The sequence below is a fragment of the Anomaloglossus baeobatrachus genome, unplaced genomic scaffold (assembly GCF_048569485.1).
Source record: "Anomaloglossus baeobatrachus isolate aAnoBae1 unplaced genomic scaffold, aAnoBae1.hap1 Scaffold_2992, whole genome shotgun sequence".
Classification (NCBI taxonomy): Eukaryota; Metazoa; Chordata; class Amphibia; order Anura; family Aromobatidae; genus Anomaloglossus; species Anomaloglossus baeobatrachus.
This window is the reverse complement of record NW_027442425.1, coordinates 91,063-114,340: the sequence shown is the minus strand read 5'-3', so window position 1 is coordinate 114,340 and position 23,278 is coordinate 91,063. Positions and strand designations below refer to the sequence as shown.

Here is a 23,278-nt window from a genome sequence, read left to right as displayed (position 1 = left end):
CCCACCCAAAGAACAACTTCTTCTGCGCAGCTTGTTTTCTAGGCAGCAGCGCTATTGTGATGTCATCGGGGGGCATTGTGACAAGCCGCCAGTGTTCCGTCTCTTCATGTTGTGCACTGTTCAAACCGAAAATACATCAACAGGCAGGCTACAGAAAAGCTTACTAACAAAGGTTAGAGAGGGGCTTTCTCAGAGGGCTTTTTACAGTTTGTCTATTCCCAATTAGCCGGTTTAGTATACTTAATGAAAGTACTAATTCTTTCATAGGCCGCCCATTCTTAGTATTTGACGTTCAGGTAACAACAGGTAACTTTATTTGGAGTGGAAGCAGAGAGATAACACCAGATGCCAATTGTAGATCCTCTCACACCTGTGGTCACTGCAGCATCTGACTCCACTTTGTCCAAAAGGGATCTATTCCATTCAATTACACATGATCTAGATTAGACTGACAACAAGATACTGCACGGGACATAGCAGAGTTGGTGAAGTTGAGTGGTGATGAGTTTGCTATTTGGATGAATAAAGCAAGTAAGAAGTGTGTTAGATAAAAATTCATTTCAATTCGCTAATCGGGCTAATATGAATCAGGTGAATCGAGTTCTGCTTTTGGAAACTGGGTTAAGAAGGGGTGCACCGTTCCTGGAGGTACTGCAATACCAGGTCAATGCGTGGAGTGGACAGAGCAAGCTCTTTTTCCATCTCCCTGTTCTAAAAATCCATTTAATATATGGTCCCCAGATAGGGGACGTATCAGATATTAAACTGATAAGAACAGATACTACACTTGATCTTAGCCAAAAGGCCGAGAAGCGATAACCAGAATTGGTTTGGGCCTCGAGTGGCACCCTGGCCTATGCCGGACACATCTTAGGGAGAGAGAGCGAGAGGGAGACAAACCCACGCCTACACAAGACATTTTGTCACCCAAGCCAACCCTTGAAAAGGCTGCTTTGCAGAGCAAAAACAAGAAGAATGGTGCGTTTTGCAGCCGCCGCCCACTGCAATGAATCTGAATAACTCCTCCTTTAGGGCGCAAGCAACTCCCCTCCCCCTTGCAGTCTTTCCAATTCACGATACAAAAAGACGGACAGGACAGGTTGCCTGACTTTCCGTCACTGCCACCCTTTGCCATCCTTACCCGTAGAAAGCCCTTTCATCATCCCCAAACCCTAATCTTTTCCCTTTCCTTCCCAGCCCCCAAACCCTGCCCTCTGTACCTTTCTCACCACCCGCTTCCCTTCTCCTGTCATCCCCCTACCACCCGGGAAAAAAAGAGATTGCCCCCTCCTTCCACTAGCCCACCCTCCCACCCAAAGAACAACTTCTTCTGCGCAGCTTGTTTTCTAGGCAGCAGCGCTATTGTGATGTCATCGGGGGGCATTGTGACAAGCCGCCAGTGTTCCGTCTCTTCATGTTGTGCACTGTTCAAACCGAAAATACATCAACAGGCAGGCTACAGAAAAGCTTACTAACAAAGGTTAGAGAGGGGCTTTCTCAGAGGGCTTTTTACAGTTTGTCTATTCCCAATTAGCCGGTTTAGTATACTTAATGAAAGTACTAATTCTTTCATAGGCCGCCCATTCTTAGTATTTGACGTTCAGGTAACAACAGGTAACTTTATTTGGAGTGGAAGCAGAGAGATAACACCAGATGCCAATTGTAGATCCTCTCACACCTGTGGTCACTGCAGCATCTGACTCCACTTTGTCCAAAAGGGATCTATTCCATTCAATTACACATGATCTAGATTAGACTGACAACAAGATACTGCACGGGACATAGCAGAGTTGGTGAAGTTGAGTGGTGATGAGTTTGCTATTTGGATGAATAAAGCAAGTAAAAAGTGTGTTAGATAAAAATTCATTTCAATTCGCTAATCGGGCTAATATGAATCAGGTGAATCGAGTTCTGCTTTTGGAAACTGGGTTAAGAAGGGGTGCACCGTTCCTGGAGGTACTGCAATACCAGGTCAATGCGTGGAGTGGACAGAGCAAGCTCTTTTTCCATCTCCCTGTTCTAAAAATCCATTTAATATATGGTCCCCAGATAGGGGACGTATCAGATATTAAACTGATAAGAACAGATGAGATTTCATCCGCAATTTTCAGAATCAAGGTAGCCCCGAAGGCCAGCAGGCCACCACACAAAAGCGCAGTGCCTGGGTGATCGCCTCCCGAGCCCAGGAACCACCAGCCATAAGGGGACGTAAGCACCAAAAGGCGCAACAATCCCCGAGGCCGGCGGTTGTGCAAGCCCGGGCCCCTCCCAGCCAAGACCAAGGCAAACCCAATGAAGGGACTACACTTGATCTTAGCCAAAAGGCCGAGAAGCGATAACCAGAATTGGTTTGGGCCTCGAGTGGCACCCTGGCCTATGCCGGACACATCTTAGGGAGAGAGAGCGAGAGGGAGACAAACCCACGCCTACACAAGACATTTTGTCACCCAAGCCAACCCTTGAAAAGGCTGCTTTGCAGAGCAAAAACAAGAAGAATGGTGCGTTTTGCAGCCGCCGCCCACTGCAATGAATCTGAATAACTCCTCCTTTAGGGCGCAAGCAACTCCCCTCCCCCTTGCAGTCTTTCCAATTCACGATACAAAAAGACGGACAGGACAGGTTGCCTGACTTTCCGTCACTGCCACCCTTTGCCATCCTTACCCGTAGAAAGCCCTTTCATCATCCCCAAACCCTAATCTTTTCCCTTTCCTTCCCAGCCCCCAAACCCTGCCCTCTGTACCTTTCTCACCACCCGCTTCCCTTCTCCTGTCATCCCCCTACCACCCGGGAAAAAAAGAGATTGCCCCCTCCTTCCACTAGCCCACCCTCCCACCCAAAGAACAACTTCTTCTGCGCAGCTTGTTTTCTAGGCAGCAGCGCTATTGTGATGTCATCGGGGGGCATTGTGACAAGCCGCCAGTGTTCCGTCTCTTCATGTTGTGCACTGTTCAAACCGAAAATACATCAACAGGCAGGCTACAGAAAAGCTTACTAACAAAGGTTAGAGAGGGGCTTTCTCAGAGGGCTTTTTACAGTTTGTCTATTCCCAATTAGCCGGTTTAGTATACTTAATGAAAGTACTAATTCTTTCATAGGCCGCCCATTCTTAGTATTTGACGTTCAGGTAACAACAGGTAACTTTATTTGGAGTGGAAGCAGAGAGATAACACCAGATGCCAATTGTAGATCCTCTCACACCTGTGGTCACTGCAGCATCTGACTCCACTTTGTCCAAAAGGGATCTATTCCATTCAATTACACATGATCTAGATTAGACTGACAACAAGATACTGCACGGGACATAGCAGAGTTGGTGAAGTTGAGTGGTGATGAGTTTGCTATTTGGATGAATAAAGCAAGTAAAAAGTGTGTTAGATAAAAATTCATTTCAATTCGCTAATCGGGCTAATATGAATCAGGTGAATCGAGTTCTGCTTTTGGAAACTGGGTTAAGAAGGGGTGCACCGTTCCTGGAGGTACTGCAATACCAGGTCAATGCGTGGAGTGGACAGAGCAAGCTCTTTTTCCATCTCCCTGTTCTAAAAATCCATTTAATATATGGTCCCCAGATAGGGGACGTATCAGATATTAAACTGATAAGAACAGATACTACACTTGATCTTAGCCAAAAGGCCGAGAAGCGATAACCAGAATTGGTTTGGGCCTCGAGTGGCACCCTGGCCTATGCCGGACACATCTTAGAGAGAGAGAGCGAGAGGGAGACAAACCCACGCCTACACAAGACATTTTGTCACCCAAGCCAACCCTTGAAAAGGCTGCTTTGCAGAGCAAAAACAAGAAGAATGGTGCGTTTTGCAGCCGCCGCCCACTGCAATGAATCTGAATAACTCCTCCTTTAGGGCGCAAGCAACTCCCCTCCCCCTTGCAGTCTTTCCAATTCACGATACAAAAAGACGGACAGGACAGGTTGCCTGACTTTCCGTCACTGCCACCCTTTGCCATCCTTACCCGTAGAAAGCCCTTTCATCATCCCCAAACCCTAATCTTTTCCCTTTCCTTCCCAGCCCCCAAACCCTGCCCTCTGTACCTTTCTCACCACCCGCTTCCCTTCTCCTGTCATCCCCCTACCACCCGGGAAAAAAAGAGATTGCCCCCTCCTTCCACTAGCCCACCCTCCCACCCAAAGAACAACTTCTTCTGCGCAGCTTGTTTTCTAGGCAGCAGCGCTATTGTGATGTCATCGGGGGGCATTGTGACAAGCCGCCAGTGTTCCGTCTCTTCATGTTGTGCACTGTTCAAACCGAAAATACATCAACAGGCAGGCTACAGAAAAGCTTACTAACAAAGGTTAGAGAGGGGCTTTCTCAGAGGGCTTTTTACAGTTTGTCTATTCCCAATTAGCCGGTTTAGTATACTTAATGAAAGTACTAATTCTTTCATAGGCCGCCCATTCTTAGTATTTGACGTTCAGGTAACAACAGGTAACTTTATTTGGAGTGGAAGCAGAGAGATAACACCAGATGCCAATTGTAGATCCTCTCACACCTGTGGTCACTGCAGCATCTGACTCCACTTTGTCCAAAAGGGATCTATTCCATTCAATTACACATGATCTAGATTAGACTGACAACAAGATACTGCACGGGACATAGCAGAGTTGGTGAAGTTGAGTGGTGATGAGTTTGCTATTTGGATGAATAAAGCAAGTAAAAAGTGTGTTAGATAAAAATTCATTTCAATTCGCTAATCGGGCTAATATGAATCAGGTGAATCGAGTTCTGCTTTTGGAAACTTGGTTAAGAAGGGGTGCACCGTTCCTGGAGGTACTGCAATACCAGGTCAATGCGTGGAGTGGACAGAGCAAGCTCTTTTTCCATCTCCCTGTTCTAAAAATCCATTTAATATATGGTCCCCAGATAGGGGACGTATCAGATATTAAACTGATAAGAACAGATACTACACTTGATCTTAGCCAAAAGGCCGAGAAGCGATAACCAGAATTGGTTTGGGCCTCGAGTGGCACCCTGGCCTATGCCGGACACATCTTAGGGAGAGAGAGCGAGAGGGAGACAAACCCACGCCTACACAAGACATTTTGTCACCCAAGCCAACCCTTGAAAAGGCTGCTTTGCAGAGCAAAAACAAGAAGAATGGTGCGTTTTGCAGCCGCCGCCCACTGCAATGAATCTGAATAACTCCTCCTTTAGGGCGCAAGCAACTCCCCTCCCCCTTGCAGTCTTTCCAATTCACGATACAAAAAGACGGACAGGACAGGTTGCCTGACTTTCCGTCACTGCCACCCTTTGCCATCCTTACCCGTAGAAAGCCCTTTCATCATCCCCAAACCCTAATCTTTTCCCTTTCCTTCCCAGCCCCCAAACCCTGCCCTCTGTACCTTTCTCACCACCCGCTTCCCTTCTCCTGTCATCCCCCTACCACCCGGGAAAAAAAGAGATTGCCCCCTCCTTCCACTAGCCCACCCTCCCACCCAAAGAACAACTTCTTCTGCGCAGCTTGTTTTCTAGGCAGCAGCGCTATTGTGATGTCATCGGGGGGCATTGTGACAAGCCGCCAGTGTTCCGTCTCTTCATGTTGTGCACTGTTCAAACCGAAAATACATCAACAGGCAGGCTACAGAAAAGCTTACTAACAAAGGTTAGAGAGGGGCTTTCTCAGAGGGCTTTTTACAGTTTGTCTATTCCCAATTAGCCGGTTTAGTATACTTAATGAAAGTACTAATTCTTTCATAGGCCGCCCATTCTTAGTATTTGACGTTCAGGTAACAACAGGTAACTTTATTTGGAGTGGAAGCAGAGAGATAACACCAGATGCCAATTGTAGATCCTCTCACACCTGTGGTCACTGCAGCATCTGACTCCACTTTGTCCAAAAGGGATCTATTCCATTCAATTACACATGATCTAGATTAGACTGACAACAAGATACTGCACGGGACATAGCAGAGTTGGTGAAGTTGAGTGGTGATGAGTTTGCTATTTGGATGAATAAAGCAAGTAAAAAGTGTGTTAGATAAAAATTCATTTCAATTCGCTAATCGGGCTAATATGAATCAGGTGAATCGAGTTCTGCTTTTGGAAACTGGGTTAAGAAGGGGTGCACCGTTCCTGGAGGTACTGCAATACCAGGTCAATGCGTGGAGTGGACAGAGCAAGCTCTTTTTCCATCTCCCTGTTCTAAAAATCCATTTAATATATGGTCCCCAGATAGGGGACGTATCAGATATTAAACTGATAAGAACAGATACTACACTTGATCTTAGCCAAAAGGCCGAGAAGCGATAACCAGAATTGGTTTGGGCCTCGAGTGGCACCCTGGCCTATGCCGGACACATCTTAGGGAGAGAGAGCGAGAGGGAGACAAACCCACGCCTACACAAGACATTTTGTCACCCAAGCCAACCCTTGAAAAGGCTGCTTTGCAGAGCAAAAACAAGAAGAATGGTGCGTTTTGCAGCCGCCGCCCACTGCAATGAATCTGAATAACTCCTCCTTTAGGGCGCAAGCAACTCCCCTCCCCCTTGCAGTCTTTCCAATTCACGATACAAAAAGACGGACAGGACAGGTTGCCTGACTTTCCGTCACTGCCACCCTTTGCCATCCTTACCCGTAGAAAGCCCTTTCATCATCCCCAAACCCTAATCTTTTCCCTTTCCTTCCCAGCCCCCAAACCCTGCCCTCTGTACCTTTCTCACCACCCGCTTCCCTTCTCCTGTCATCCCCCTACCACCCGGGAAAAAAAGAGATTGCCCCCTCCTTCCACTAGCCCACCCTCCCACCCAAAGAACAACTTCTTCTGCGCAGCTTGTTTTCTAGGCAGCAGCGCTATTGTGATGTCATCGGGGGGCATTGTGACAAGCCGCCAGTGTTCCGTCTCTTCATGTTGTGCACTGTTCAAACCGAAAATACATCAACAGGCAGGCTACAGAAAAGCTTACTAACAAAGGTTAGAGAGGGGCTTTCTCAGAGGGCTTTTTACAGTTTGTCTATTCCCAATTAGCCGGTTTAGTATACTTAATGAAAGTACTAATTCTTTCATAGGCCGCCCATTCTTAGTATTTGACGTTCAGGTAACAACAGGTAACTTTATTTGGAGTGGAAGCAGAGAGATAACACCAGATGCCAATTGTAGATCCTCTCACACCTGTGGTCACTGCAGCATCTGACTCCACTTTGTCCAAAAGGGATCTATTCCATTCAATTACACATGATCTAGATTAGATTGACAACAAGATACTGCACGGGACATAGCAGAGTTGGTGAAGTTGAGTGGTGATGAGTTTGCTATTTGGATGAATAAAGCAAGTAAAAAGTGTGTTAGATAAAAATTCATTTCAATTCGCTAATCGGGCTAATATGAATCAGGTGAATCGAGTTCTGCTTTTGGAAACTGGGTTAAGAAGGGGTGCACCGTTCCTGGAGGTACTGCAATACCAGGTCAATGCGTGGAGTGGACAGAGCAAGCTCTTTTTCCATCTCCCTGTTCTAAAAATCCATTTAATATATGGTCCCCAGATAGGGGACGTATCAGATATTAAACTGATAAGAACAGATACTACACTTGATCTTAGCCAAAAGGCCGAGAAGCGATAACCAGAATTGGTTTGGGCCTCGAGTGGCACCCTGGCCTATGCCGGACACATCTTAGGGAGAGAGAGCGAGAGGGAGACAAACCCACGCCTACACAAGACATTTTGTCACCCAAGCCAACCCTTGAAAAGGCTGCTTTGCAGAGCAAAAACAAGAAGAATGGTGCGTTTTGCAGCCGCCGCCCACTGCAATGAATCTGAATAACTCCTCCTTTAGGGCGCAAGCAACTCCCCTCCCCCTTGCAGTCTTTCCAATTCACGATACAAAAAGACGGACAGGACAGGTTGCCTGACTTTCCGTCACTGCCACCCTTTGCCATCCTTACCCGTAGAAAGCCCTTTCATCATCCCCAAACCCTAATCTTTTCCCTTTCCTTCCCAGCCCCCAAACCCTGCCCTCTGTACCTTTCTCACCACCCGCTTCCCTTCTCCTGTCATCCCCCTACCACCCGGGAAAAAAAGAGATTGCCCCCTCCTTCCACTAGCCCACCCTCCCACCCAAAGAACAACTTCTTCTGCGCAGCTTGTTTTCTAGGCAGCAGCGCTATTGTGATGTCATCGGGGGGCATTGTGACAAGCCGCCAGTGTTCCGTCTCTTCATGTTGTGCACTGTTCAAACCGAAAATACATCAACAGGCAGGCTACAGAAAAGCTTACTAACAAAGGTTAGAGAGGGGCTTTCTCAGAGGGCTTTTTACAGTTTGTCTATTCCCAATTAGCCGGTTTAGTATACTTAATGAAAGTACTAATTCTTTCATAGGCCGCCCATTCTTAGTATTTGACGTTCAGGTAACAACAGGTAACTTTATTTGGAGTGGAAGCAGAGAGATAACACCAGATGCCAATTGTAGATCCTCTCACACCTGTGGTCACTGCAGCATCTGACTCCACTTTGTCCAAAAGGGATCTATTCCATTCAATTACACATGATCTAGATTAGACTGACAACAAGATACTGCACGGGACATAGCAGAGTTGGTGAAGTTGAGTGGTGATGAGTTTGCTATTTGGATGAATAAAGCAAGTAAAAAGTGTGTTAGATAAAAATTCATTTCAATTCGCTAATCGGGCTAATATGAATCAGGTGAATCGAGTTCTGCTTTTGGAAACTGGGTTAAGAAGGGGTGCACCGTTCCTGGAGGTACTGCAATACCAGGTCAATGCGTGGAGTGGACAGAGCAAGCTCTTTTTCCATCTCCCTGTTCTAAAAATCCATTTAATATATGGTCCCCAGATAGGGGGCGTATCAGATATTAAACTGATAAGAACAGATACTACACTTGATCTTAGCCAAAAGGCCGAGAAGCGATAACCAGAATTGGTTTGGGCCTCGAGTGGCACCCTGGCCTATGCCGGACACATCTTAGGGAGAGAGAGCGAGAGGGAGACAAACCCACGCCTACACAAGACATTTTGTCACCCAAGCCAACCCTTGAAAAGGCTGCTTTGCAGAGCAAAAACAAGAAGAATGGTGCGTTTTGCAGCCGCCGCCCACTGCAATGAATCTGAATAACTCCTCCTTTAGGGCGCAAGCAACTCCCCTCCCCCTTGCAGTCTTTCCAATTCACGATACAAAAAGACGGACAGGACAGGTTGCCTGACTTTCCGTCACTGCCATCCTTTGCCATCCTTACCCGTAGAAAGCCCTTTCATCATCCCCAAACCCTAATCTTTTCCCTTTCCTTCCCAGCCCCCAAACCCTGCCCTCTGTACCTTTCTCACCACCCGCTTCCCTTCTCCTGTCATCCCCCTACCACCCGGGAAAAAAAGAGATTGCCCCCTCCTTCCACTAGCCCACCCTCCCACCCAAAGAACAACTTCTTCTGCGCAGCTTGTTTTCTAGGCAGCAGCGCTATTGTGATGTCATCGGGGGGCATTGTGACAAGCCGCCAGTGTTCCGTCTCTTCATGTTGTGCACTGTTCAAACCGAAAATACATCAACAGGCAGGCTACAGAAAAGCTTACTAACAAAGGTTAGAGAGGGGCTTTCTCAGAGGGCTTTTTACAGTTTGTCTATTCCCAATTAGCCGGTTTAGTATACTTAATGAAAGTACTAATTCTTTCATAGGCCGCCCATTCTTAGTATTTGACGTTCAGGTAACAACAGGTAACTTTATTTGGAGTGGAAGCAGAGAGATAACACCAGATGCCAATTGTAGATCCTCTCACACCTGTGGTCACTGCAGCATCTGACTCCACTTTGTCCAAAAGGGATCTATTCCATTCAATTACACATGATCTAGATTAGACTGACAACAAGATACTGCACGGGACATAGCAGAGTTGGTGAAGTTGAGTGGTGATGAGTTTGCTATTTGGATGAATAAAGCAAGTAAAAAGTGTGTTAGATAAAAATTCATTTCAATTCGCTAATCGGGCTAATATGAATCAGGTGAATCGAGTTCTGCTTTTGGAAACTGGGTTAAGAAGGGGTGCACCGTTCCTGGAGGTACTGCAATACCAGGTCAATGCGTGGAGTGGACAGAGCAAGCTCTTTTTCCATCTCCCTGTTCTAAAAATCCATTTAATATATGGTCCCCAGATAGGGGACGTATCAGATATTAAACTGATAAGAACAGATACTACACTTGATCTTAGCCAAAAGGCCGAGAAGCGATAACCAGAATTGGTTTGGGCCTCGAGTGGCACCCTGGCCTATGCCGGACACATCTTAGGGAGAGAGAGCGAGAGGGAGACAAACCCACGCCTACACAAGACATTTTGTCACCCAAGCCAACCCTTGAAAAGGCTGCTTTGCAGAGCAAAAACAAGAAGAATGGTGCGTTTTGCAGCCGCCGCCCACTGCAATGAATCTGAATAACTCCTCCTTTAGGGCGCAAGCAACTCCCCTCCCCCTTGCAGTCTTTCCAATTCACGATACAAAAAGACGGACAGGACAGGTTGCCTGACTTTCCGTCACTGCCACCCTTTGCCATCCTTACCCGTAGAAAGCCCTTTCATCATCCCCAAACCCTAATCTTTTCCCTTTCCTTCCCAGCCCCCAAACCCTGCCCTCTGTACCTTTCTCACCACCCGCTTCCCTTCTCCTGTCATCCCCCTACCACCCGGGAAAAAAAGAGATTGCCCCCTCCTTCCACTAGCCCACCCTCCCACCCAAAGAACAACTTCTTCTGCGCAGCTTGTTTTCTAGGCAGCAGCGCTATTGTGATGTCATCGGGGGGCATTGTGACAAGCCGCCAGTGTTCCGTCTCTTCATGTTGTGCACTGTTCAAACCGAAAATACATCAACAGGCAGGCTACAGAAAAGCTTACTAACAAAGGTTAGAGAGGGGCTTTCTCAGAGGGCTTTTTACAGTTTGTCTATTCCCAATTAGCCGGTTTAGTATACTTAATGAAAGTACTAATTCTTTCATAGGCCGCCCATTCTTAGTATTTGACGTTCAGGTAACAACAGGTAACTTTATTTGGAGTGGAAGCAGAGAGATAACACCAGATGCCAATTGTAGATCCTCTCACACCTGTGGTCACTGCAGCATCTGACTCCACTTTGTCCAAAAGGGATCTATTCCATTCAATTACACATGATCTAGATTAGACTGACAACAACAAGATACTGCACGGGACATAGCAGAGTTGGTGAAGTTGAGTGGTGATGAGTTTGCTATTTGGATGAATAAAGCAAGTAAAAAGTGTGTTAGATAAAAATTCATTTCAATTCGCTAATCGGGCTAATATGAATCAGGTGAATCGAGTTCTGCTTTTGGAAACTGGGTTAAGAAGGGGTGCACCGTTCCTGGAGGTACTGCAATACCAGGTCAATGCGTGGAGTGGACAGAGCAAGCTCTTTTTCCATCTCCCTGTTCTAAAAATCCATTTAATATATGGTCCCCAGATAGGGGACGTATCAGATATTAAACTGATAAGAACAGATACTACACTTGATCTTAGCCAAAAGGCCGAGAAGCGATAACCAGAATTGGTTTGGGCCTCGAGTGGCACCCTGGCCTATGCCGGACACATCTTAGGGAGAGAGAGCGAGAGGGAGACAAACCCACGCCTACACAAGACATTTTGTCACCCAAGCCAACCCTTGAAAAGGCTGCTTTGCAGAGCAAAAACAAGAAGAATGGTGCGTTTTGCAGCCGCCGCCCACTGCAATGAATCTGAATAACTCCTCCTTTAGGGCGCAAGCAACTCCCCTCCCCCTTGCAGTCTTTCCAATTCACGATACAAAAAGACGGACAGGACAGGTTGCCTGACTTTCCGTCACTGCCACCCTTTGCCATCCTTACCCGTAGAAAGCCCTTTCATCATCCCCAAACCCTAATCTTTTCCCTTTCCTTCCCAGCGCCCAAACCCTGCCCTCTGTACCTTTCTCACCACCCGCTTCCCTTCTCCTGTCATCCCCCTACCACCCGGGAAAAAAAGAGATTGCCCCCTCCTTCCACTAGCCCACCCTCCCACCCAAAGAACAACTTCTTCTGCGCAGCTTGTTTTCTAGGCAGCAGCGCTATTGTGATGTCATCGGGGGGCATTGTGACAAGCCGCCAGTGTTCCGTCTCTTCATGTTGTGCACTGTTCAAACCGAAAATACATCAACAGGCAGGCTACAGAAAAGCTTACTAACAAAGGTTAGAGAGGGGCTTTCTCAGAGGGCTTTTTACAGTTTGTCTATTCCCAATTAGCCGGTTTAGTATACTTAATGAAAGTACTAATTCTTTCATAGGCCGCCCATTCTTAGTATTTGACGTTCAGGTAACAACAGGTAACTTTATTTGGAGTGGAAGCAGAGAGATAACACCAGATGCCAATTGTAGATCCTCTCACACCTGTGGTCACTGCAGCATCTGACTCCACTTTGTCCAAAAGGGATCTATTCCATTCAATTACACATGATCTAGATTAGACTGACAACAAGATACTGCACGGGACATAGCAGAGTTGGTGAAGTTGAGTGGTGATGAGTTTGCTATTTGGATGAATAAAGCAAGTAAAAAGTGTGTTAGATAAAAATTCATTTCAATTCGCTAATCGGGCTAATATGAATCAGGTGAATCGAGTTCTGCTTTTGGAAACTGGGTTAAGAAGGGGTGCACCGTTCCTGGAGGTACTGCAATACCAGGTCAATGCGTGGAGTGGACAGAGCAAGCTCTTTTTCCATCTCCCTGTTCTAAAAATCCATTTAATATATGGTCCCCAGATAGGGGACGTATCAGATATTAAACTGATAAGAACAGATACTACACTTGATCTTAGCCAAAAGGCCGAGAAGCGATAACCAGAATTGGTTTGGGCCTCGAGTGGCACCCTGGCCTATGCCGGACACATCTTAGGGAGAGAGAGCGAGAGGGAGACAAACCCACGCCTACACAAGACATTTTGTCACCCAAGCCAACCCTTGAAAAGGCTGCTTTGCAGAGCAAAAACAAGAAGAATGGTGCGTTTTGCAGCCGCCGCCCACTGCAATGAATCTGAATAACTCCTCCTTTAGGGCGCAAGCAACTCCCCTCCCCCTTGCAGTCTTTCCAATTCACGATACAAAAAGACGGACAGGACAGGTTGCCTGACTTTCCGTCACTGCCACCCTTTGCCATCCTTACCCGTAGAAAGCCCTTTCATCATCCCCAAACCCTAATCTTTTCCCTTTCCTTCCCAGCCCCCAAACCCTGCCCTCTGTACCTTTCTCACCACCCGCTTCCCTTCTCCTGTCATCCCCCTACCACCCGGGAAAAAAAGAGATTGCCCCCTCCTTCCACTAGCCCACCCTCCCACCCAAAGAACAACTTCTTCTGCGCAGCTTGTTTTCTAGGCAGCAGCGCTATTGTGATGTCATCGGGGGGCATTGTGACAAGCCGCCAGTGTTCCGTCTCTTCATGTTGTGCACTGTTCAAACCGAAAATACATCAACAGGCAGGCTACAGAAAAGCTTACTAACAAAGGTTAGAGAGGGGCTTTCTCAGAGGGCTTTTTACAGTTTGTCTATTCCCAATTAGCCGGTTTAGTATACTTAATGAAAGTACTAATTCTTTCATAGGCCGCCCATTCTTAGTATTTGACGTTCAGGTAACAACAGGTAACTTTATTTGGAGTGGAAGCAGAGAGATAACACCAGATGCCAATTGTAGATCCTCTCACACCTGTGGTCACTGCAGCATCTGACTCCACTTTGTCCAAAAGGGATCTATTCCATTCAATTACACATGATCTAGATTAGACTGACAACAAGATACTGCACGGGACATAGCAGAGTTGGTGAAGTTGAGTGGTGATGAGTTTGCTATTTGGATGAATAAAGCAAGTAAAAAGTGTGTTAGATAAAAATTCATTTCAATTCGCTAATCGGGCTAATATGAATCAGGTGAATCGAGTTCTGCTTTTGGAAACTGGGTTAAGAAGGGGTGCACCGTTCCTGGAGGTACTGCAATACCAGGTCAATGCGTGGAGTGGACAGAGCAAGCTCTTTTTCCATCTCCCTGTTCTAAAAATCCATTTAATATATGGTCCCCAGATAGGGGACGTATCAGATATTAAACTGATAAGAACAGATGAGATTTCATCCGCAATTTTCTGATTCAAGGTAGCCCCGAAGGCCAGCAGGCCACCACACAAAAGCGCAGTGCCTGGGTGATCGCCTCCCGAGCCCAGGAACCACCAGCCAAAAGGGGACGTAAGCACCAAAAGGCGCAACAATCCCCGAGGCCGGCGGTTGTGCAAGCCCGGGCCCCTCCCAGCCAAGACCAAGGCAAACCCAATGGAGGGACTACACTTGATCTTAGCCAAAAGGCCGAGAAGCGATAACCAGAATTGGTTTGGGCCTCGAGTGGCACCCTGGCCTATGCCGGACACATCTTAGGGAGAGAGAGCGAGAGGGAGACAAACCCACGCCTACACAAGACATTTTGTCACCCAAGCCAACCCTTGAAAAGGCTGCTTTGCAGAGCAAAAACAAGAAGAATGGTGCGTTTTGCAGCCGCCGCCCACTGCAATGAATCTGAATAACTCCTCCTTTAGGGCGCAAGCAACTCCCCTCCCCCTTGCAGTCTTTCCAATTCACGATACAAAAAGACGGACAGGACAGGTTGCCTGACTTTCCGTCACTGCCACCCTTTGCCATCCTTACCCGTAGAAAGCCCTTTCATCATCCCCAAACCCTAATCTTTTCCCTTTCCTTCCCAGCCCCCAAACCCTGCCCTCTGTACCTTTCTCACCACCCGCTTCCCTTCTCCTGTCATCCCCCTACCACCCGGGAAAAAAAGAGATTGCCCCCTCCTTCCACTAGCCCACCCTCCCACCCAAAGAACAACTTCTTCTGCGCAGCTTGTTTTCTAGGCAGCAGCGCTATTGTGATGTCATCGGGGGGCATTGTGACAAGCCGCCAGTGTTCCGTCTCTTCATGTTGTGCACTGTTCAAACCGAAAATACATCAACAGGCAGGCTACAGAAAAGCTTACTAACAAAGGTTAGAGAGGGGCTTTCTCAGAGGGCTTTTTACAGTTTGTCTATTCCCAATTAGCCGGTTTAGTATACTTAATGAAAGTACTAATTCTTTCATAGGCCGCCCATTCTTAGTATTTGACGTTCAGGTAACAACAGGTAACTTTATTTGGAGTGGAAGCAGAGAGATAACACCAGATGCCAATTGTAGATCCTCTCACACCTGTGGTCACTGCAGCATCTGACTCCACTTTGTCCAAAAGGGATCTATTCCATTCAATTACACATGATCTAGATTAGACTGACAACAAGATACTGCACGGGACATAGCAGAGTTGGTGAAGTTGAGTGGTGATGAGTTTGCTATTTGGATGAATAAAGCAAGTAAAAAGTGTGTTAGATAAAAATTCATTTCAATTCGCTAATCGGGCTAATATGAATCAGGTGAATCGAGTTCTGCTTTTGGAAACTGGGTTAAGAAGGGGTGCACCGTTCCTGGAGGTACTGCAATACCAGGTCAATGCGTGGAGTGGACAGAGCAAGCTCTTTTTCCATCTCCCTGTTCTAAAAATCCATTTAATATATGGTCCCCAGATAGGGGACGTATCAGATATTAAACTGATAAGAACAGATACTACACTTGATCTTAGCCAAAAGGCCGAGAAGCGATAACCAGAATTGGTTTGGGCCTCGAGTGGCACCCTGGCCTATGCCGGACACATCTTAGGGAGAGAGAGCGAGAGGGAGACAAACCCACGCCTACACAAGACATTTTGTCACCCAAGCCAACCCTTGAAAAGGCTGCTTTGCAGAGCAAAAACAAGAAGAATGGTGCGTTTTGCAGCCGCCGCCCACTGCAATGAATCTGAATAACTCCTCCTTTAGGGCGCAAGCAACTCCCCTCCCCCTTGCAGTCTTTCCAATTCACGATACAAAAAGACGGACAGGACAGGTTGCCTGACTTTCCGTCACTGCCACCCTTTGCCATCCTTACCCGTAGAAAGCCCTTTCATCATCCCCAAACCCTAATCTTTTCCCTTTCCTTCCCAGCCCCCAAACCCTGCCCTCTGTACCTTTCTCACCACCCGCTTCCCTTCTCCTGTCATCCCCCTACCACCCGGGAAAAAAAGAGATTGCCCCCTCCTTCCACTAGCCCACCCTCCCACCCAAAGAACAACTTCTTCTGCGCAGCTTGTTTTCTAGGCAGCAGCGCTATTGTGATGTCATCGGGGGGCATTGTGACAAGCCGCCAGTGTTCCGTCTCTTCATGTTGTGCACTGTTCAAACCGAAAATACATCAACAGGCAGGCTACAGAAAAGCTTACTAACAAAGGTTAGAGAGGGGCTTTCTCAGAGGGCTTTTTACAGTTTGTCTATTCCCAATTAGCCGGTTTAGTATACTTAATGAAAGTACTAATTCTTTCATAGGCCGCCCATTCTTAGTATTTGACGTTCAGGTAACAACAGGTAACTTTATTTGGAGTGGAAGCAGAGAGATAACACCAGATGCCAATTGTAGATCCTCTCACACCTGTGGTCACTGCAGCATCTGACTCCACTTTGTCCAAAAGGGATCTATTCCATTCAATTACACATGATCTAGATTAGACTGACAACAAGATACTGCACGGGACATAGCAGAGTTGGTGAAGTTGAGTGGTGATGAGTTTGCTATTTGGATGAATAAAGCAAGTAAAAAGTGTGTTAGATAAAAATTCATTTCAATTCGCTAATCGGGCTAATATGAATCAGGTGAATCGAGTTCTGCTTTTGGAAACTGGGTTAAGAAGGGGTGCACCGTTCCTGGAGGTACTGCAATACCAGGTCAATGCGTGGAGTGGACAGAGCAAGCTCTTTTTCCATCTCCCTGTTCTAAAAATCCATTTAATATATGGTCCCCAGATAGGGGACGTATCAGATATTAAACTGATAAGAACAGATACTACACTTGATCTTAGCCAAAAGGCCGAGAAGCGATAACCAGAATTGGTTTGGGCCTCGAGTGGCACCCTGGCCTATGCCGGACACATCTTAGGGAGAGAGAGCGAGAGGGAGACAAACCCACGCCTACACAAGACATTTTGTCACCCAAGCCAACCCTTGAAAAGGCTGCTTTGCAGAGCAAAAACAAGAAGAATGGTGCGTTTTGCAGCCGCCGCCCACTGCAATGAATCTGAATAACTCCTCCTTTAGGGCGCAAGCAACTCCCCTCCCCCTTGCAGTCTTTCCAATTCACGATACAAAAAGACGGACAGGACAGGTTGCCTGACTTTCCGTCACTGCCACCCTTTGCCATCCTTACCCGTAGAAAGCCCTTTCATCATCCCCAAACCCTAATCTTTTCCCTTTCCTTCCCAGCCCCCAAACCCTGCCCTCTGTACCTTTCTCACCACCCGCTTCCCTTCTCCTGTCATCCCCCTACCACCCGGGAAAAAAAGAGATTGCCCCCTCCTTCCACTAGCCCACCCTCCCACCCAAAGAACAACTTCTTCTGCGCAGCTTGTTTTCTAGGCAGCAGCGCTATTGTGATGTCATCGGGGGGCATTGTGACAAGCCGCCAGTGTTCCGTCTCTTCATGTTGTGCACTGTTCAAACCGAAAATACATCAACAGGCAGGCTACAGAAAAGCTTACTAACAAAGGTTAGAGAGGGGCTTTCTCAGAGGGCTTTTTACAGTTTGTCTATTCCCAATTAGCCGGTTTAGTATACTTAATGAAAGTACTAATTCTTTCATAGGCCGCCCATTCTTAGTATTTGACGTTCAGGTAACAACAGGTAACTTTATTTGGAGTGGAAGCAGAGAGATAACACCAGATGCCAATTGTAGATCCTCTCACACCTGTGGTCACTGCAGCATCTGACTCCACTTTGTCCAAAAGGGATCTATTCCATTCAATTACACATGATCTAGATTAGACTGACAACAAGATACTGCACGGGACATAGCAGAGTTGGTGAAGTTGAGTGGTGATGAGTTTGCTATTTGGATGAATAAAGCAAGTAAAAAGTGTGTTAGATAAAAATTCATTTCAATTCGCTAATCGGGCTAATATGAATCAGGTGAATCGAGTTCTGCTTTTGGAAACTGGGTTAAGAAGGGGTGCACCGTTCCTGGAGGTACTGCAATACCAGGTCAATGCGTGGAGTGGACAGAGCAAGCTCTTTTTCCATCTCCCTGTTCTAAAAATCCATTTAATATATGGTCCCCAGATAGGGGACGTATCAGATATTAAACTGATAAGAACAGATACTACACTTGATCTTAGCCAAAAGGCCGAGAAGCGATAACCAGAATTGGTTTGGGCCTCGAGTGGCACCCTGGCCTATGCCGGACACATCTTAGGGAGAGAGAGCGAGAGGGAGACAAACCCACGCCTACACAAGACATTTTGTCACCCAAGCCAACCCTTGAAAAGGCTGCTTTGCAGAGCAAAAACAAGAAGAATGGTGCGTTTTGCAGCCGCCGCCCACTGCAATGAATCTGAATAACTCCTCCTTTAGGGCGCAAGCAACTCCCCTCCCCCTTGCAGTCTTTCCAATTCACGATACAAAAAGACGGACAGGACAGGTTGCCTGACTTTCCGTCACTGCCACCCTTTGCCATCCTTACCCGTAGAAAGCCCTTTCATCATCCCCAAACCCTAATCTTTTCCCTTTCCTTCCCAGCCCCCAAACCCTGCCCTCTGTACCTTTCTCACCACCCGCTTCCCTTCTCCTGTCATCCCCCTACCACCCGGGAAAAAAAGAGATTGCCCCCTCCTTCCACTAGCCCACCCTCCCACCCAAAGAACAACTTCTTCTGCGCAGCTTGTTTTCTAGGCAGCAGCGCTATTGTGATGTCATCGGGGGGCATTGTGACAAGCCGCCAGTGTTCCGTCTCTTCATGTTGTGCACTGTTCAAACCGAAAATACATCAACAGGCAGGCTACAGAAAAGCTTACTAACAAAGGTTAGAGAGGGGCTTTCTCAGAGGGCTTTTTACAGTTTGTCTATTCCCAATTAGCCGGTTTAGTATACTTAATGAAAGTACTAATTCTTTCATAGGCCGCCCATTCTTAGTATTTGACGTTCAGGTAACAACAGGTAACTTTATTTGGAGTGGAAGCAGAGAGATAACACCAGATGCCAATTGTAGATCCTCTCACACCTGTGGTCACTGCAGCATCTGACTCCACTTTGTCCAAAAGGGATCTATTCCATTCAATTACACATGATCTAGATTAGACTGACAACAAGATACTGCACGGGACATAGCAGAGTTGGTGAAGTTGAGTGGTGATGAGTTTGCTATTTGGATGAATAAAGCAAGTAAAAAGTGTGTTAGATAAAAATTCATTTCAATTCGCTAATCGGGCTAATATGAATCAGGTGAATCGAGTTCTGCTTTTGGAAACTGGGTTAAGAAGGGGTGCACCGTTCCTGGAGGTACTGCAATACCAGGTCAATGCGTGGAGTGGACAGAGCAAGCTCTTTTTCCATCTCCCTGTTCTAAAAATCCATTTAATATATGGTCCCCAGATAGGGGACGTATCAGATATTAAACTGATAAGAACAGATACTACACTTGATCTTAGCCAAAAGGCCGAGAAGCGATAACCAGAATTGGTTTGGGCCTCGAGTGGCACCCTGGCCTATGCCGGACACATCTTAGGGAGAGAGAGCGAGAGGGAGACAAACCCACGCCTACACAAGACATTTTGTCACCCAAGCCAACCCTTGAAAAGGCTGCTTTGCAGAGCAAAAACAAGAAGAATGGTGCGTTTTGCAGCCGCCGCCCACTGCAATGAATCTGAATAACTCCTCCTTTAGGGCGCAAGCAACTCCCCTCCCCCTTGCAGTCTTTCCAATTCACGATACAAAAAGACGGACAGGACAGGTTGCCTGACTTTCCGTCACTGCCACCCTTTGCCATCCTTACCCGTAGAAAGCCCTTTCATCATCCCCAAACCCTAATCTTTTCCCTTTCCTTCCCAGCCCCCAAACCCTGCCCTCTGTACCTTTCTCACCACCCGCTTCCCTTCTCCTGTCATCCCCCTACCACCCGGGAAAAAAAGAGATTGCCCCCTCCTTCCGCTAGCCCACCCTCCCACCCAAAGAACAACTTCTTCTGCGCAGCTTGTTTTCTAGGCAGCAGCGCTATTGTGATGTCATCGGGGGGCATTGTGACAAGCCGCCAGTGTTCCGTCTCTTCATGTTGTGCACTGTTCAAACCGAAAATACATCAACAGGCAGGCTACAGAAAAGCTTACTAACAAAGGTTAGAGAGGGGCTTTCTCAGAGGGCTTTTTACAGTTTGTCTATTCCCAATTAGCCGGTTTAGTATACTTAATGAAAGTACTAATTCTTTCATAGGCCGCCCATTCTTAGTATTTGACGTTCAGGTAACAACAGGTAACTTTATTTGGAGTGGAAGCAGAGAGATAACACCAGATGCCAATTGTAGATCCTCTCACACCTGTGGTCACTGCAGCATCTGACTCCACTTTGTCCAAAAGGGATCTATTCCATTCAATTACACATGATCTAGATTAGACTGACAACAAGATACTGCACGGGACATAGCAGAGTTGGTGAAGTTGAGTGGTGATGAGTTTGCTATTTGGATGAATAAAGCAAGTAAAAAGTGTGTTAGATAAAAATTCATTTCAATTCGCTAATCGGGCTAATATGAATCAGGTGAATCGAGTTCTGCTTTTGGAAACTGGGTTAAGAAGGGGTGCACCGTTCCTGGAGGTACTGCAATACCAGGTCAATGCGTGGAGTGGACAGAGCAAGCTCTTTTTCCATCTCCCTGTTCTAAAAATCCATTTAATATATGGTCCCCAGATAGGGGACGTATCAGATATTAAACTGATAAGAACAGATACTACACTTGATCTTAGCCAAAAGGCCGAGAAGCGATAACCAGAATTGGTTTGGGCCTCGAGTGGCACCCTGGCCTATGCCGGACACATCTTAGGGAGAGAGAGCGAGAGGGAGACAAACCCACGCCTACACAAGACATTTTGTCACCCAAGCCAACCCTTGAAAAGGCTGCTTTGCAGAGCAAAAACAAGAAGAATGGTGCGTTTTGCAGCCGCCGCCCACTGCAATGAATCTGAATAACTCCTCCTTTAGGGCGCAAGCAACTCCCCTCCCCCTTGCAGTCTTTCCAATTCACGATACAAAAAGACGGACAGGACAGGTTGCCTGACTTTCCGTCACTGCCACCCTTTGCCATCCTTACCCGTAGAAAGCCCTTTCATCATCCCCAAACCCTAATCTTTTCCCTTTCCTTCCCAGCCCCCAAACCCTGCCCTCTGTACCTTTCTCACCACCCGCTTCCCTTCTCCTGTCATCCCCCTACCACCCGGGAAAAAAAGAGATTGCCCCCTCCTTCCACTAGCCCACCCTCCCACCCAAAGAACAACTTCTTCTGCGCAGCTTGTTTTCTAGGCAGCAGCGCTATTGTGATGTCATCGGGGGGCATTGTGACAAGCCGCCAGTGTTCCGTCTCTTCATGTTGTGCACTGTTCAAACCGAAAATACATCAACAGGCAGGCTACAGAAAAGCTTACTAACAAAGGTTAGAGAGGGGCTTTCTCAGAGGGCTTTTTACAGTTTGTCTATTCCCAATTAGCCGGTTTAGTATACTTAATGAAAGTACTAATTCTTTCATAGGCCGCCCATTCTTAGTATTTGACGTTCAGGTAACAACAGGTAACTTTATTTGGAGTGGAAGCAGAGAGATAACACCAGATGCCAATTGTAGATCCTCTCACACCTGTGGTCACTGCAGCATCTGACTCCACTTTGTCCAAAAGGGATCTATTCCATTCAATTACACATGATCTAGATTAGACTGACAACAAGATACTGCACGGGACATAGCAGAGTTGGTGAAGTTGAGTGGTGATGAGTTTGCTATTTGGATGAATAAAGCAAGTAAAAAGTGTGTTAGATAAAAATTCATTTCAATTCGCTAATCGGGCTAATATGAATCAGGTGAATCGAGTTCTGCTTTTGGAAACTGGGTTAAGAAGGGGTGCACCGTTCCTGGAGGTACTGCAATACCAGGTCAATGCGTGGAGTGGACAGAGCAAGCTCTTTTTCCATCTCCCTGTTCTAAAAATCCATTTAATATATGGTCCCCAGATAGGGGACGTATCAGATATTAAACTGATAAGAACAGATACTACACTTGATCTTAGCCAAAAGGCCGAGAAGCGATAACCAGAATTGGTTTGGGCCTCGAGTGGCACCCTGGCCTATGCCGGACACATCTTAGGGAGAGAGAGCGAGAGGGAGACAAACCCACGCCTACACAAGACATTTTGTCACCCAAGCCAACCCTTGAAAAGGCTGCTTTGCAGAGCAAAAACAAGAAGAATGGTGCGTTTTGCAGCCGCCGCCCACTGCAATGAATCTGAATAACTCCTCCTTTAGGGCGCAAGCAACTCCCCTCCCCCTTGCAGTCTTTCCAATTCACGATACAAAAAGACGGACAGGACAGGTTGCCTGACTTTCCGTCACTGCCACCCTTTGCCATCCTTACCCGTAGAAAGCCCTTTCATCATCCCCAAACCCTAATCTTTTCCCTTTCCTTCCCAGCCCCCAAACCCTGCCCTCTGTACCTTTCTCACCACCCGCTTCCCTTCTCCTGTCATCCCCCTACCACCCGGGAAAAAAAGAGATTGCCCCCTCCTTCCACTAGCCCACCCTCCCACCCAAAGAACAACTTCTTCTGCGCAGCTTGTTTTCTAGGCAGCAGCGCTATTGTGATGTCATCGGGGGGCATTGTGACAAGCCGCCAGTGTTCCGTCTCTTCATGTTGTGCACTGTTCAAACCGAAAATACATCAACAGGCAGGCTACAGAAAAGCTTACTAACAAAGGTTAGAGAGGGGCTTTCTCAGAGGGCTTTTTACAGTTTGTCTATTCCCAATTAGCCGGTTTAGTATACTTAATGAAAGTACTAATTCTTTCATAGGCCGCCCATTCTTAGTATTTGACGTTCAGGTAACAACAGGTAACTTTATTTGGAGTGGAAGCAGAGAGATAACACCAGATGCCAATTGTAGATCCTCTCACACCTGTGGTCACTGCAGCATCTGACTCCACTTTGTCCAAAAGGGATCTATTCCATTCAATTACACATGATCTAGATTAGACTGACAACAAGATACTGCACGGGACATAGCAGAGTTGGTGAAGTTGAGTGGTGATGAGTTTGCTATTTGGATGAATAAAGCAAGTAAAAAGTGTGTTAGATAAAAATTCATTTCAATTCGCTAATCGGGCTAATATGAATCAGGTGAATCGAGTTCTGCTTTTGGAA

The 23,278-nt window shown here is 46.8% G+C and overlaps 17 non-coding genes across 17 annotated transcripts; all 17 read right to left on the bottom strand.

The window, feature by feature from the left end:
* Positions 1-626: 626 nt before the first annotated feature.
* Positions 627-817, bottom strand: LOC142268121 (U2 spliceosomal RNA). Its single transcript, XR_012733896.1, has one exon. It is a non-coding gene; the product is annotated as a U2 spliceosomal RNA (small nuclear RNA).
* Positions 818-1,934: 1,117 nt separating this feature from the next.
* Positions 1,935-2,118, bottom strand: LOC142268150 (U2 spliceosomal RNA). Its single transcript, XR_012733921.1, has one exon. It is a non-coding gene; the product is annotated as a U2 spliceosomal RNA (small nuclear RNA).
* Positions 2,119-3,454: 1,336 nt separating this feature from the next.
* Positions 3,455-3,645, bottom strand: LOC142268120 (U2 spliceosomal RNA). The gene has a single exon (XR_012733895.1). It is a non-coding gene; the product is annotated as a U2 spliceosomal RNA (small nuclear RNA).
* A 1,117-nt stretch (positions 3,646-4,762) lies between these two features.
* LOC142268119 (U2 spliceosomal RNA) lies at positions 4,763-4,953 on the bottom strand. Its single transcript, XR_012733894.1, has one exon. It is a non-coding gene; the product is annotated as a U2 spliceosomal RNA (small nuclear RNA).
* Positions 4,954-6,070: 1,117 nt separating this feature from the next.
* On the bottom strand, positions 6,071-6,261 carry LOC142268118 (U2 spliceosomal RNA). Its single transcript, XR_012733893.1, has one exon. It is a non-coding gene; the product is annotated as a U2 spliceosomal RNA (small nuclear RNA).
* A 1,117-nt stretch (positions 6,262-7,378) lies between these two features.
* Positions 7,379-7,569, bottom strand: LOC142268117 (U2 spliceosomal RNA). The gene has a single exon (XR_012733892.1). It is a non-coding gene; the product is annotated as a U2 spliceosomal RNA (small nuclear RNA).
* A 1,117-nt stretch (positions 7,570-8,686) lies between these two features.
* LOC142268132 (U2 spliceosomal RNA) lies at positions 8,687-8,877 on the bottom strand. Its single transcript, XR_012733906.1, has one exon. It is a non-coding gene; the product is annotated as a U2 spliceosomal RNA (small nuclear RNA).
* Positions 8,878-9,994: 1,117 nt separating this feature from the next.
* LOC142268213 (U2 spliceosomal RNA) lies at positions 9,995-10,185 on the bottom strand. The gene has a single exon (XR_012733970.1). It is a non-coding gene; the product is annotated as a U2 spliceosomal RNA (small nuclear RNA).
* A 1,120-nt stretch (positions 10,186-11,305) lies between these two features.
* On the bottom strand, positions 11,306-11,496 carry LOC142268211 (U2 spliceosomal RNA). The gene has a single exon (XR_012733969.1). It is a non-coding gene; the product is annotated as a U2 spliceosomal RNA (small nuclear RNA).
* A 1,117-nt stretch (positions 11,497-12,613) lies between these two features.
* Positions 12,614-12,804, bottom strand: LOC142268210 (U2 spliceosomal RNA). The gene has a single exon (XR_012733968.1). It is a non-coding gene; the product is annotated as a U2 spliceosomal RNA (small nuclear RNA).
* A 1,117-nt stretch (positions 12,805-13,921) lies between these two features.
* On the bottom strand, positions 13,922-14,109 carry LOC142268153 (U2 spliceosomal RNA). The gene has a single exon (XR_012733923.1). It is a non-coding gene; the product is annotated as a U2 spliceosomal RNA (small nuclear RNA).
* A 1,332-nt stretch (positions 14,110-15,441) lies between these two features.
* LOC142268209 (U2 spliceosomal RNA) lies at positions 15,442-15,632 on the bottom strand. Its single transcript, XR_012733967.1, has one exon. It is a non-coding gene; the product is annotated as a U2 spliceosomal RNA (small nuclear RNA).
* A 1,117-nt stretch (positions 15,633-16,749) lies between these two features.
* Positions 16,750-16,940, bottom strand: LOC142268208 (U2 spliceosomal RNA). Its single transcript, XR_012733966.1, has one exon. It is a non-coding gene; the product is annotated as a U2 spliceosomal RNA (small nuclear RNA).
* A 1,117-nt stretch (positions 16,941-18,057) lies between these two features.
* Positions 18,058-18,248, bottom strand: LOC142268206 (U2 spliceosomal RNA). Its single transcript, XR_012733964.1, has one exon. It is a non-coding gene; the product is annotated as a U2 spliceosomal RNA (small nuclear RNA).
* A 1,117-nt stretch (positions 18,249-19,365) lies between these two features.
* On the bottom strand, positions 19,366-19,556 carry LOC142268205 (U2 spliceosomal RNA). Its single transcript, XR_012733963.1, has one exon. It is a non-coding gene; the product is annotated as a U2 spliceosomal RNA (small nuclear RNA).
* A 1,117-nt stretch (positions 19,557-20,673) lies between these two features.
* On the bottom strand, positions 20,674-20,864 carry LOC142268204 (U2 spliceosomal RNA). The gene has a single exon (XR_012733962.1). It is a non-coding gene; the product is annotated as a U2 spliceosomal RNA (small nuclear RNA).
* Positions 20,865-21,981: 1,117 nt separating this feature from the next.
* Positions 21,982-22,172, bottom strand: LOC142268203 (U2 spliceosomal RNA). Its single transcript, XR_012733961.1, has one exon. It is a non-coding gene; the product is annotated as a U2 spliceosomal RNA (small nuclear RNA).
* Positions 22,173-23,278: the final 1,106 nt, after the last annotated feature.